Source organism: Vipera ursinii (genome assembly GCF_947247035.1).
Source record: "Vipera ursinii genome assembly, chromosome: 5".
Classification (NCBI taxonomy): Eukaryota; Metazoa; Chordata; class Lepidosauria; order Squamata; family Viperidae; genus Vipera; species Vipera ursinii.
This window is the reverse complement of record NC_139518.1, coordinates 51140394-51156135: the sequence shown is the minus strand read 5'-3', so window position 1 is coordinate 51156135 and position 15742 is coordinate 51140394. Positions and strand designations below refer to the sequence as shown.

Genomic DNA, 15742 nt, shown 5'->3' with positions numbered 1-15742 from the left:
CAGGTGATATTGTTAACCAATATTTTGTACAACAGGTTCTTGTGAAACCTGTAGCCAAAATATATCCGAAGATCGTCTAGTAAATTTATTTTCTCTAATAAAATCTCAGGTCAAGTAGTATATACTTTTATTCAGTACTAATATACTTCTTTATATTAGTCACAGGAAGCAGCATATAATTTATATTAGAAAGATGGAAAATAATATCTGTTTTTGAATGTTTAATGCTAGAATTCTATGTGATAACAAAGCTTCACTTTAATTTGCTATTTTGTCTTTAAAAAGGCAATGCAAACAAGTTCTGTATCACTGTCAAAAAAAGCTTCAAGTCCCCAAATGGTGAACAATGTGGGCTTAAAGAGCTATTTACCATTTTAATTTATAGAAGTCAATCATTATTTATTCTAATACTGGGGTAAGCATGCTAATAACCTAAAAAACTGATATAATGTTTATTCAAGGCAGCTTACAACAGTTAAAAGATTTTTATATTTTTTTCTTCACACAAGAACAAGTGATATTTAAAATCTCAAGTAGTAGGGTACTACTGTGCCCTTATAGCTGACATAATTTCAATATCATAGTCTTTATCTGCAAGTATCTTTCGCAGCTTTTTAGCATATTACATTGCTGAAAATATGAATGACTGCTATAATCTTTTATGACCATAACTTTCCCTAAATATCTAGAATGGATTAATAAGTCACCCTATTGTTTATTTCTTTTTGGTTTAGTAGGAAGTGGAAACTCAGACAATGTGGTTCATTAACCATGATTTATAGCTTGGCATTTTTTAAAATAAACCATTATTTCTTACTCAACAACCTTAAACTAAGTTAAGTACAATGTCTAAGTTCAGCCCTGTTTTCTTGCTCTGGCACCTAGAGAACTATATGAATAGACGATAGATCTCCCATTCATTTGTTCTGTCTGCAAACACACATAAGTAGGAGAAAGTCAGAATTTTACTTTACTTTTACTTTCCTTCACAAATAGGCAATTGTTCTCACAGAATTATACTTTCTGTCTCCAATCAAACAGATATGGAGAGTTCTGAAAAAATGTCATCATTTCAATCTATTTTATGTCTTAAATGGCATAAATAACTTTTAAAGCAAATTCACAATGTAAAAAAGTGTGTCAAATCTTAAACATACACATTATATAAAAATAATACTTTTCATGTATCCTTCTCTGTAATAATAAAGTAAATTATTTAAGATAGTTATGAGTGAATTATTAGTGGAAGAAATTAGCAGTAAAAGTTTTTCCCTTACTCCTTATCTTGAGATCATTCATCACTATGCTATACCTAATTTAAGGACTCTTGATAAAGACTGGCTATCCACAACAAAACCAACTGCATACTGTTTAGTGAGACTGAGACATTGTGGCTGCCCAGTTTCCAAGTCTGAGAAGCAGATACACAACCTGTACTGCATATGGCAACAACTGCATCAAAGTAAGTGTACAGCTTACCAGTGCTGTCAACACTTCTTTAACTGATGAACATATTTTCCAGGGACCGTGTAGCTACTGGGAGAGCACAGGAAAAATGCAGTTTCTCTAACAGCCACTGATTAGCAATTCACTCACCCATGCACAAGCCAAGGCACTTTTCTCCCTTCAGATTAAAAAAGTGTACAACCTTCTCATGATCTGCTGAGTTTGAAGTGCTGCTCATCATTTTCCATTTTTCATGGATAAATATAGCCTGCATGAAGTAATCTATACCCTGATAAACTTCATGTTATATCACTATAAAGTAATTCTTTTGTCCCATTTGTCTTTATGAATGAACTCTGGAAAAAAACATGCACTCTATCAGAGAAACCACTGCTTTTTTTGCTGGTTATACAGTATTAACTTGTTGATTGGTGTGATGGGATATGTTTAGGAAAAGATGGGAGAGTATGGAATATGGTTTGGCCTGGGAGCAAATATTAAAATAAGAATACTGGTAGGGAAAGATATACATTATGAGAAGTTGTATGCCAATATATTACTTCTCCATTACACATTTTTATAAAAAATGTAAGAAGTCATGTGCGGCATGAAGCATAGCAGAATCTAAAGAAACTATCCACTTGCAAACAATAACAGGTTAAGCTTGCACAGTATTATTTGTGAAGATTTCTAAAAAGATCAAGACCTTGACATTTGAATTCTGTATCATGCTAACACATAATACAACTTTAAATCTAAAGATGTTTCAAGTTTTACATTTTACATTTGAATATTTAGAATTTTATAAAGATTAACAACCCCTAAAGCTGAAATATATTTCAGGCATTACATTACAGGTAAGATTCTCAACATCATGAAAAATACATAATCCATGAAATATAGCTTTAGCTATCTTCGTAAGTTCAAAGATACAGTATACATTACACATCCTGCCTCTTGTGCCTGCTCAGCTGATTAACTATTTTTTTTTCTTATGCTAGTGAAGTAATAAATACTAGTGAGAAACCTGTCAGGAACAGAACAATCACAGAACGATTCATTCCCTCCCAGTTTCCATCAAACAATAGTAGACACCTGCAGAGAAAAGATGAATGTCATATTTTGGCCATCAGCCAATGTCATGGGGTTTGAACATCTGCAGGATTGCATCTGCAACCTAAATAAAAGAATCTGGATTCAGTACAAAAACTGGCAGCTTGAAACTATGACAATCACTGATTCTTTTTAAAAGCAGTTTAAAACAGCAGTTTAAGCTATAAAAATACTTTATTTGAAGATGTGCTATTGCTGGCAAGATTCCATGTCATGATGGAAAACCCAAATGCATGATAGATATGAATGTTTTCCTTAGAAACAAGTTCTTCATTCTATGATAAATGTATTGTAATCCAATGGACATACAGTATTACTTTTGGAACACTATGCCATTGATTCCAAGGGTTCCCAAAATTATCCTAATGTGATAGAGATATATTAATATTTCCAACCACTAAAACATAGGGAAGACACTGTTATGAAGGAATCCAAAAATGTTTTCTCAACAATTCTCTATAATCCCCATTTCTAATCTATTTCTAGAGAAATATGACAGTACTGTTTGTTTTAAGGAAGCAAATCAATTTTTACAAAAACAATAGCAATATAATTCCATGATTTTAGATATCAGATTAAAACATATTTGACCTAGTCCTAGGACAATTATAATTTCTGAATTACTGTTTAGGTATATCCCACTTGTTAAAAGACAATAGCAATAATGTATATCATGGTCCAAAAGACAGTATTTCTAAACAGCAAATTCTTTATCAGAATAAATCACAGTTAAGATGTATACTGTAAGTACAGCACATCACTATATTGCAGGCCTTAATAACATACGATCTTAGAGGCCCTAAAACAACCATTAGCCAAGTACAGGATGAACATTCCATTTTATATTTTCATGTTAAGTGGTAAAGCTACATTACTTGACAATATTTTTATAACATTGAAATATGATATGGACACTGGTACTTTTTTACTATTAACAATTTAATAATGATTAAGCTTTTTGTTTTTGCCTGATCCAAAAATTATCTGGTGATAGTTTTGCGAAATAAAATGCTCTTTTATCCTGTAAATTAAGCCCCTATATTTATTTTCAACTCTGTATGCAAAATTACACTGTATTCCAGAACTTTCTTGAGAACAGGCAACAGAATTTCATTTTTAACGTGTACCAGTGTGCTCACAGTAAAAAATGACAACAATAGTTATCTTATCAATCTTATTTCTTATTTCCCCAATACTGAGAAATACCTTTTTAGGAGACAAGAAGGAAATAAATGAAAACCAGACACTCTTTCTTGCAAAAAATAAACATTTCTTTAAATACAGTCTTTACAAGCTTTACAATATAAAAAGCTGAATATTTCTGAAAAGTCACAAAAGACAGCCTCTTAGAAAATTTCACCCAATGTAACATGCTAGCAAATGGACAGTACATGTTAAAAGGGAAATGTATATTATTCAAACACTGAGATCTAGAAAAAGTAAATTGAGAATTTATGAAGCATTTTCACACTACTGTGTTCCAATGCAGAACATTTAACTTATATTACCTACAAAAAATGTAGATGTGCAATTCCATTTGTAATTAGAAGAACTGTAAAATCTAACAAGTTGCACTGATAGATCTGTTGCATAGAATGCTATGTTTATGTGAAAGCTCCATTAGATATAACAGGGCCTACGTTCAAGGAAAGAGGGTGGGACAAGGCTACAAATGATTGGTACAAAAATGTGCTAGCTTCCATTTGGCAATTAGTGGATTTCTCTCTCCTTTGCTAAAAAGGACTTCAGCACCTCAGGCATATATGTGCAGAGCTTTGTTGGCCAATTATATATTCCATAGAAATGAAACATGAATATTACCTAGCATCCTATCTTCCATTATTTAACAGTATAATCCAGAAACAAAAGTGCAGGATAGATCCTACAAAACTAAAAGCATGAACGGTGCATTCTGTACAAATAAGAAGTAAAGCATCAACTGCCACTGTATTCCAGAGTTTCCTGCAGCAGGGCAAAAGAATATCAACACAAAAATCCACCTCACAAAGTAAACATAGAAGACACTGAACTTTTGGTGCATATGGACCACAGTGAATAATATTCCAATGCCATTTATAAGACACAACACTAATTTGTATTGGCTACATTGGGAGCCACACTGAATGAAACATTGCAGTCCAGTTACAAAAAAAAAACACCTTTATGAAGGTGACTCCAAGTGTTATTAGCACATAAACCCTAAATTAGTTTTCAAGGCAGCAGTAGCAATATCCCCAAATCTAAATAGCAACCCCAGTCTTAAAAGCCTGCGGGTTCTTTCATATACGTAATTACTGAAGAGAAAGGACCTAAAATTGAACTCTCCGAAGGTCTGCAAAACAGTATTAAGAATAGCCATTAATCAGAAGCATCTCTACTTAGTTACACCATCTTAAAAACTGTGACAAACTTCGTAGCGAAAAAAAAACCTAAGTAAAGGTGACTTCAGAGTGAGTTAAGCAAATGGCTCTTCCTCTGCCGACGATTTATGAACTGCCCCCCCCCTCTCCCATCCTTTAAAAAAAAAAACCGACCTTATTCAGGAAGGAATCCTCAATTAACCAATCCGGCGTATATTCGGCTCTTTTTATTTGCAAATAAGCCTCCCAGCAGCTCCCACTCTTTGCCATGGAAACTCCTACATTCGGTTTTAGTATATCCACATTCCTGACTCTCTCTGCCTTGCGTTATTCGCTAGCCTCATCTTTTTTTTCTTCTTTTTTTTGTCAAAGCCATTTCGATGGCTTCCGAGAACCTGTCCCACCCTTAAGACACCCTTCCCTCCAAAACCCAAACAAAACGCAGTGCAAAAATAAACAGCCAACGAGAGCAGAACAGGACTGCCACGTTCAATCCCTCCCTTCGGGTTCCTGGCGAGAACCACGGCGGCAGAACCCAAACCAAGCCAGTCCCACCGCCTGCCCTGCTCCGAAGGCCTCACCTATCTCTCCTTCGCTCGGCTGAAAGGGGTGCAGAGGCTGCTTCGTCTTTCCCTCTTGCTGCCTCTTGCCGCTCTGGCTGGTTCGCCGAGGAGCAGCACCTCCTACGGAGGAGGGCCGGACCCGGCCAAAGCCACGAGGGGGCGGAGTGGGGCCGTTCGGCGGCTGGCAGGAAGGGGCTCGCAGGCCGGACTGAGTGGCAGCGCCCCTTCCGCCCACACCGGTTCCCGACCGGGGATCCTCGTTGCAGACTCGGCCCTGTTTCTCCAAGGAGTGGGGCGGGGCGGACTGGGGAAGGTGCAGCCAGCCAAGGAGACGAAAGGTTTGGGGCTTCAGGACATTCTCCCGCTCCGCAGCCGGAGGAGGGAAGCGGCCCAGAGCCGAGGGTTCTTATCTCCCCGCAGCCGCGGACGACGCCTGAAGGCGGAGACTCTGCGACCAGCGAACCGGAGGGTGGTCCTCTTGGGGCGCGCCGGCCAGCAAAACGCCTGGCTTTTCCCCGCCGCGTCCCTCATTCGCTCATTTCGCCAGTATGTGGAGCCCAGTTCCACGCCCTCTTACTCTCTGGTCTTCAGCTACATCGACCAGGGGCGGGGAAATATGTTCGCACATCATTAACGCGGGATGGCTGTCGCAGGTCGGGCATCTCTGCGCCGAACGTTAACCCTCCAGAGGTAGAACGCGCGTTAAAAAACAACAACAACAACAACGGCCGTATACTTTCGATCGTTCAACCACACGTAGCCCTCGCGGTCCATGTTCTCGCTCCGCTGCTCTGATTTCGACTATAACAAAATGGCTAGAGTAATGGCGGGTTCACACATGCAGTTTGGGTCTTCTTTTTTTTTGCGTTGCACTGCCTAGCTTGCGCTCCGAAATTTGCCAGCGTGCATTTACATCTTGCCCAAGTCCAGCAGGCGAGCACCGTGCCTGCAAACAATCCCATTCCAAAGCAAAGGAATCCATAAAATGGGTTTTTCCGTTTAGTCCCGGTAAGTATCTTAAGAACTCTTATTCACCACGCAGCTCTCCGCATCTGCTCGATTCTTTTTTTTTCCCCCGCAGTCATGTCTCAGTGCTGTTTAGTTCAATATCTACCAATGTTGTTGCTTTCCTTTGATAGTCAACTATCCAAATGTGTATTAAAACCTCTCTTTTCTATCAAGTACTATGCATAATCTTAGTCTTCTCAGTATCCTTTAAGTAATTTCAACAAATAGGTTTCAAAAGGGCAACTTCAGTACGTGGCTTGAAAAATCAATCCGTTTGAGTTCATATTAACTTTTCACTGCTTAAATATAGCAGTCCCTGCTTTCAAAAATCAAGCTTCCTTCAGATTAGCCAGTCCTCATATCTGCAATCACCTGCTTCATCTATTCAAGCCACGCCAAAGGTGTGTTTATTCAAAAGTAAGGGTTACTCCCATGAATTCAGTGCAAAGGACTGTAGCCTTAAAAAAACTACACCTGTGCTGTAGAACCTAATTATGTTATTCAGCAGAAATTTCCACTTATTTCAATGCAACTTTGATGACCATTATATACAGTATCTTAATAGTAAGTTATGCTTACCTGAATGGGAATTACTTCCAAGTAAATATGTATAGTTTTGTGACATGATAATTGTAAATTTGTATTTAAAGTTCCACATTTCTCAGTATATCGTAAGAGCTTTTTTCTCTATATTTTGAGAAACACAGCTTCTATTTCCCAAGTTTTTCAGCATGTACACACTTAAGATGATTTCTATTTCTTTCAAACTGCCACTCTCCTGATCAGACACGCCCACATCATCTTCAAGTAGTGTATTTACACATATATTTTCCTTCTCCAATATGTAAATGGTTTTTTTATAATTCTATTTTTTCCCAATAACTAAAGTGATTTTTAGAAAAATATCTCCACAATTGCAGTGTCATTCCCTCAACTCTGTCACATTTATTGTCTTTATAGGTTTTTACATTCAGAACTAGTGTTACTGTTTTAGAATGTGGGGATTTTGCCAACTACATTATGGCAGTAAGTCGTCTGTTATTTGCGGTGATTGAATCTCCCTGGAAAGGAAGAGGTTGCATATTTTTCCATCATTAAAAGGGAATACACAGTTATAATTACTTCCTTCTTGCATGAAAGTTTGCGTTAATTAACTGTAAAAAAGCACTCTTGAGGGCAGAGAAAGGGGAGGTGTCTCTTACCATCAGACTATCAGATAATTATCCAAGTCTGCAACCTTTACATAAAAGCATGCAGCAGATAATGAATGATTCTTGTTGAAGTAATCCTGCTTTTTTCCCATTCTCATTTTAGAAACTGATAGAAATTCCTTACCAGCTTTCCCAGATTTCCTGTTCGGTGCCTTTTCCTTTTTGTAGGAGTGTTAAATCTCACAATGCTGCAGAGAGTGGAGAGAGAGAGAGAGAAGGAGAGACTGCAGCAGTTCTAAAGCCAAAGGACAGGAAAGTACGTTGCTTCCTAGAGAGGCTCTATATTGCCCCTATGTGCTGGAAGAAGTAAAAGGCATTTTTGCTAAAACTGATTGAGTCATTCCCGCTCAGTTTCCTTCCACCTAGAGTCCAGGAAGGCTTATGAGAAGTACTGTATGGGCAGAATGGTATACTATTAAAATTTAAAAAGAGAAAAGTGAACTAGATCAAGGATATTGTATTTGATGTATGACTACTCAGACTTGAAGTTTCACTTCATTCAGGGAAAGTTAATTTTCTAATAGTGTAGAACACTATCAGAACTGTACCTCAAAAACTCTTCAAGTCTGCATGAGATATTGTTACTCCTAATTAATTGTACATTAAACAAACATGGCAGTACAGGCATAGGGAATGCTGTAATATCAAATGCATATTTATTTCACTGTTACTGTTTTACAAGTTACTCAAGATAGCAAACATACAATATGTATATGTAATTTTCACACATTTTTATATAGCAAGAGTACAAATACATATGTCGTGAATAGGACATGGTGCAAGACTAATGGGATCTAGATCAGTTACTGTATGTAGAAAGGAGGGGAATAATAAAGAAGCAAAAGTTATTTCATCCCACTCATTGCAAGATTGCCATTACTTATTAATAATCAACTGCATATATCACTGAACTCCTAACCTTGTAGAAACAGGGACTCATCAACAAGTTTCTCCAGGGATATGGTCAGATGAATCAGTCTTACTTAGTTGAGGACCTTCAGGTACCTTGGAGTCAAACTATGTGGGGCCCTAAAGCAGGGGTGTCAAACTGCCGGTCCGCGGGCCAGAGCGTCACAGAGAAACCGCGGCCATCCCATTTTCAGCAATGGGAAAAAGTTCTGATACATCGCACGATGTCACGTGATGTCGCGAGTTTGACATGCCTGCCCTAAAGGTTACAAGCAGGATTTTAAATTGAATCCCAAACCTAACAGGAAGCCAATGCATAGGCCAGAGCATAGGTGCCATATTCCCATGTTGACAAACGATAATGTCCAGATTTCTGTGTTCTTGATTACATCTGAAACTTCAAAGAAGAATTTCCCAAACTGTAAAATGTACTTCTCTTGGAGAGACACAGACAGAGTCCAGAGGATGTGTAAAGAGCCTTTTAATTGTGCATTGTTACAATAAATCTATCTTTCCAAAATATAGTTCTAAGTGATATGTTTGCTTTGATGTTTGGATTTTTAGGAGAGTTATGTACATTAGGATTACCTAAAGGGAGTTATGATAGCAAAAACTTTACAAATCCCTATTCTAAGTGGTCCAAGTAAATATGATTGGGGCATGAGTTACTGTTGAAAGAACATCTCATTCTATTAGGGTAGTAACTGGTGACCAACTAGAGTTTGACGACCCTCCATCTGTCCAGAAATGGCAATGAGTCCAGGATGCTGCCCCATCAAAGATGAAACCAGAGCACTTAAAACAACCCCAGTGAACAAACAGAAACTGTCTTGCAGGGATTCAACCCATTTGTTTCATATCCAGATCCTGACAGCCTCCAGACACTGACATTAGATACTGACAGCATTTCCCATATGATTGAAGCTGGCAGTGTGCAACTGGGTATCATCAGCAACTAACAGATGATCTCTCCCAGCAGTTTCATGTATAGGTTAAAGAGCAGCAGAAGTGTACCAAACTCTGGCATAGCTTAATAGAATGACTGCCTGACTGATCTCTCCATCTGTGCCTTCGCTGCTTGGAATTACCCACAAAACAGTGTCCTTAATTGGCAACGCCTGTTCAAAAGGATACCAGTCAGATCATTTCAAAGGCCATTGAAAGATCTAAAAGATGAGGGACATACTATCTCTACCCAAGTTTGTTCACAAGAACCACCAATGCTATCCATTCCCTGTAAGAGTGTAGAAAAAATAATTTTCTATTCAGTATACAGTAAGACTGCAAATTAATCTTAATGCTAAAATAAAAGGTATGTTCCTTAAAGTTATGCTATTTAAAATATATCCGATTCCCACTTGAATAGACTTAAGTAGTACAGACAGAGATTGCTAAATTTGAGGAATTTATCTGATGATACCATATTTGTACAAATTAGCTTTATATTATTGAAACTATGCTTTCAAATAATAAATGATTAAAAATTTTCCCAGGTGTGATAAAATAGCATGTTTGGGAGCTTTATTTATTTGTTTGTTTGTTTATTACTACACCGCTAATCCATTCATCTCGCTGAAGTGATTCTAGGCAGCTTTCAGACTTACATTTAAAATATGACTTAAAACCTTAAAACAATAAATAAACCACACATTTAAAATTCAGTTAAAATTTAATTAAACAAGATGGAAGGAAGGGAGCAAAATGCACATGAAGAGGGACTTGAGTTTGTCTAATCCATTAACCACATCCAAGATGCCAGTCCCTTATTAGAGCCTCAGGCCTGCTGGAGAGCCAGGTCTTCAAGCCCTGTTGGAAGGCCAGAAGGTTAGATGTGAATCAGGATGGGGAAGGATGTTCCAGAGGATGGGTGCCATGGCAGAAAAGGCTCTTTTGAATTGACGTGGTCTGCACCAAGCCTCTTCTATTGCCATGCGTAGAAGGGACCAATCCCATCAGGATGAGTTGGTTTCTCAGATACTCTGGACCTATAAGGCTTTAAAGGTGATAACCAACAGCTTGAATTGGAGCTGGAAGCAAACTGGAAACCAGTGTAGGGTTTGGAACAGCAATGTAACATTCTGCACCAGCTGAAACTTCTGGATACTCTTCAAAAATGTGTTGCACTAGTGAGATTACAAGGGCTTAAGTTTATGAGTGGAGGGACTGCTGATCCAGGAAAGAGCGCAACTGGTACGCTATTTGTACAAAGGCACTCCTAGCCACGACTGCCACCAGCTTATTGAGCAGGAGTCACGAATGTAAGTGATCATCCAGATTGCGCACCAGGTCAATTTGGAATAGTGCAATCCCATCCACAACTAAACATGTTAAAGTCCCAGAACCCAGAGCTACATTCACCCAAAGCCACCCAGTCCCAACTATTGTGATTTGTAAAGTGTGGCTTGTGGTGTTACATATTGCAGAAAACTCAGCTAGTTCTGATTAATTCTATCAACTATGCTGTATTTAAACAAACCATAGACTAGTGCAACATATGAACCCAACCATCTGAAATTAACTCAAGTTGATTCTAGAAAATGTTTTATCTAGTCTCCCCATACCCTGTATTATGTTCTTTAGGAAGGCCTTCTAGTGGAATGGCTTTAGAGGTAGCTTTGGGTATCTGAAGGTATTTGCAAGAAGGAAAGGAAATCTTTCTTCCTGTGAACTTCCTTAAATCATGTTAATATCCAAGTTAGATTATTCAGTTACTAGAATAAAACTGATATCCTTTCAATTGAATCTAAATTGAATCTAGAATGATGTTTATTGTACAAATTCATTTAAATATATTAGAATAATTTTCCTATGATATTGATTTAAATATTTCAAACTTTTAACTGGGCTATGTATATAAACAAGTGATTAAAACTTGAAATTTGTAATTAGTTAAGAACTAATCTTCATTTTAAAAAATTGCTGGTGAATATTCTATAGCTCACTGAAATTCAATAGTTTCTGAATGGAGGCCACCAGATATTAATTTGTTATACTTGTCACCTTCAATTTAAAATATTGAATGCCTTTTTTCAGATAAGCATTCTATGTAAAATACAATATGCAGCATATTAAGAGCCTCTTACGCACCAAATCTACCACATGAGTTGCATCTGCCCTCAGTGTGGAAGGGACTGCCACTCTCGAATTGGCCTTTTTAGCCACACCAGATGCTGCTTTAGGACCTCTTTCCAGAGCACGATACCAAGACTGAAGGATGCCAATGATGAATATCCTACCATAACCACACCGATTCTTAGGATATAATCTAGCCCAGACATGTCAAACACAAGGCCCGGGGGCCAGATCCGGCCCGCGAAGTGGTTTCACATGGCCCACGAAGCGATCCTGGAAACAGTGAGGGAACGGCTCCCACTGCCTTGGCCCTGGCCCAGAGACCCTCCTTCTGCCAGATACCCTCAGATCTGTCCCATTCCTGCCCAGGCCCCCATAGGCACCCTTGATGCGAACGATGTATAGCTGGTCATGCCCACCCAGTAGGCCATACACACTCTAGCCACACCCACCCAGTAGGCCACGCCCACCCAGGCCACACCCACCCGGCCCCCTGAGGGCAACCGCAATGCTTATGCGGCCCTCAATGAAATTGAGTTTGACACCCCTGATCTAGCCTATGTGTTGTGTTCGGAATAAATGTTATTGTGCTCCTAAGCTTTTCAGAATGGATAATTTCCAGCTAATAGTAGGCTCGGCTCTGATTGACTGGAAAGCTTGGCATGCCCCCTCCCTTCCAAAGGATGGGAAAAGGCTGCTCTTCCTGCATAGCTATTTCAAGAGGGTTGCAGAGCTGCTATGTTCTCCACACTTTTAATAACCTTGCAGTTGATTCAGTGATAACCTCTTAAATCCAAAGTTTACACTATCCAATAGATGTTCTTTTTATTTCTGAGTGAAACACGGTTCCCTTATTTTTCATTAATTGTTCATAGTACTTGAAATCTTTCCATCTTTTCCCTTTATATTTTCCAGTACCTTTAAGTTGCAATATATTAGAGTTGCTAGTTTGCCCCAATGAACTACCAGTTCTTTTTAATAATGTTTCCATGGACCAAGAGGGGAAAGTTAGAACTAAAAGAACAGCTTGCTCCGTTCTTGATTTGATTCTTGTAACAATGCTACAATAAGGACAGAAGCAAAGATGAGAAATTCAGTATCAAAGGACAATATGTGAGAAGGGAATTTGAAGGGATATATACTGTATGTTCAAATATCTGGGAAAGCCAAGAAATGCCATGGAGAAAACAAGGAGGAAACAATTCCTAAATGAAAAAGAGAGACCATTCCATACAGCAGCCAGCCAGTAGGCTTGTTTTGCCTGCAGATGGGAAAAGTCAGAAGCAGGGAAATGAGCAAACAAGTCTTGTGGTAGCCAAAGTCTGGCTGAGAACTAGCCTAATCCAGTTGCTAATCCACTGCCATGTGAATTGAAATCACCAAAATTGGCATAAGAAGCAGAATTTAGTGTTCATTGCCCATTTCTGCAGTAGAGGCCTTTTAAAATACATCCTTGGGTAATTCAATCAATAATCTTGACCTTGGGGATAATGAAGTCTTATTCCTTCCTCCTTTATTGACTATGTTCCCTTGGCAAGTTTTGTATACAGACCATTTGCCAGATATTATTGGGATATTACATTACATATTTCTGCTAGTGCCTTGTCTATAAGACAATGCTGAATTTGTAGAGCATTTCAATGCTATCGACTGTTAGTCTCTAGCATTAGTATTTTGGAACATCCTGACCCCCTTCCCAAAGGTCCAAACCTTTGGAAGCAATTATGAACACAATCCATTGTCTTTCTCATATTATTAATTTGGACATGTGGGGCAAAATGAAAAAAATCTGGAGGAGGGGAGCAACAAGAATAGTGAAGAGCGATTTTTGGTAGGATCCCTCTGTTCAGAAACATCTAGGTTGATGTGGAATGAAACCTGGTGCAAAATTTCCTCCTTCCCTTACATATCTGGGAGAAATGCTGTGTTTTGGATAAGCTAGTAATATGAATAAGGCAGCATTTTGCTGCTTGTGAGAGGTATTATATATTGTTGGAAAAGGGAGAAAAATAGAGCAACATAGCTGAGACAAAAGACAGGCCAAAATTATAACTGAATACAAACATTGCTGTAATTAAACAATTAAATGCTTTGTGCTTATATACTGTGTAAAGGAAAGCCAGTTTGATGTAGTGGTTAAGCCACTGGAGAAGGTCTGCCTTTGGCATAAACACAGCTGGGTGACCTTGGTCCAGTCTCTCTCTCTCTCTCTGGCAAACCACTTCTAAAATATTTTGCCAAGAAAACTGCAGGAATTTGCCCATGCAATCTCCGAAACAGGAGTGATTTGACAGAAGAGAAAATGTGAAAAGAGAGTCATTATGGTTTGAAAACTTGAGTATGACTGTATATATATATGGGCATCAAGTGGTCCCAGAATCATACACAGTCATATGCTCTTGAAATCTTTTTTATCTGCTATTCCTATTACCAAAACATGGTAATACAATATTAGATGTCATATGTGAGACAAGAAATGTTGACCTAAAACATAACCTTAACAATTTAAAAACAGAATAACCACATTCCTTCCAAACATAACAATGAACATTCATTTTATATAAACAACATAACCCAACCCATAATTCAAAAATATTATTTATTAAATTTATATATCAACTCATATCATAAACATTACTCTGTACAACATTCAGTAAAAAAACATCAAAAGACGCATCTTAACCATTAGTAACAAAATATACACGTAATAAATTGTGGGAAGGTCTTAAGAAAAACCCCTCATATTCAATAAATCCATCTTGCAGGCTCACTCCATCAAAGGATCTCCAGACTGGCTTTAAAAAACTACATCTTGAGCTATTTCTGGAAGGCTAATAGGGTGGGCCAGTCTCACCTGGGAGGACCGATGTAAGGGTGGGTAGGTGGGACTAGTGTATATCAATTCAGCTAAAATCAGTCAAATTCATTACATGTAGTTTGACATGTAATTGTTAAAGCTGACCATGGTTTAGTGTGATGAGTAAATCCAATCACAGTTGAATGAAGAAGGTTGGGAGATAATAGAAGTTTTCATATCCTAGCTTTACATGTTTTAAGACTGAACGAGTGTTTGCATATGGAGGCGTTACTTTTTTAAGGATTTAGGAGTCTGTCAACCATTGAGAAGATGTGCAATTTTCAAATTATGTAGCTTCATAACTTTTACTTGGGAAAAAGCTGTCTTTGTTTTGGCAAGAGTGAAATACTACAGAGATTGTGGGTAGTCTCTTGCTCCATTGGAGAAAATTCTTGCCTCATTGCTTCTCTAAGCTTCTGAGCTGCAACTTCCCTAAAAAAAAAAAGGTAAAGTCTCCTTCAGTATCTGGTTGCTTTATATCCATAGCCATCTAGTTTCATTGGCAATAAAACACTATTTGCCTTGGTCCGTGTTTTATAAACTGTCCGTGTTTTATAAACTTCCTAGTTTAGCCTTTGTTAAATACTGGGATCAGTGAGGCATTGAAGAGACAAGAGTGAAAGTAACAGTTCGTTTATTCAGTCAACACAGAAGCGGCTCTAACAGCTGCTTGACATCTATTTATATGGACCGCCGCTAGGCGGCAACCAGTGAGTTTAAAGCGAACATTCCCGCCTAAAACACAAGCTTGCAAAGTCATAGACAGACAGTTAAGGATTTGAACTACAGCAACAGTTAACCATTTATAACTGCCCTTATGAATTTACATTAATACACAACAGCCTTCATTCCCAGGTAATTTTTGTGCTCTTGCATCTTAAGTGCTAACCAGATCAGACTTTACTTAGCCTTTTTTTTTTAAAGTTAGCTACTGGAAAGTTCTTAAAAGGAAATGTTGGATTGAATTAATGAATTGTGAAACTGCGAAGAATTCTGTATTTTTTCTTTTTCACTGAGGAAGAACATATATATAAAATTCTAGCTTAGATTAATTATTTCTCTCTTTTTTCTTTTGCATGGACTAAGGAGTGAGTTAGTTGGATTATTCCAGTAGAGTGAAAGTGATAGGTATATGGAAGTGCCTTCACGATGCATTCCAGTTTCTGCAACCATTTTAAGCAGTAGCTAAAGTAATGGAGAGGG

The 15742-nt window shown here is 38.1% G+C and overlaps 1 protein-coding gene across 6 annotated transcripts in view; it reads right to left on the bottom strand.

Moving 5' to 3' along the window:
* ADD3 (adducin 3) overlaps positions 1-8066 on the bottom strand; it is a 96938-nt gene extending 88872 nt beyond the window's left edge. For 5 of the 6 annotated variants that reach the window (XM_083364737.1, XM_083364736.1, XM_083364738.1 and 2 more), the window contains exon 1: positions 5501-6021. The gene's annotated coding sequence lies outside the window, so the exon portion shown is untranslated. Of the gene's footprint in view, positions 1-5500; positions 6022-7825 lie in introns of those variants that run through there. The other variant, XM_083364740.1, reaches the window with a different exon arrangement.
* Between the last annotated feature and the right edge of the window lie 7676 nt (positions 8067-15742).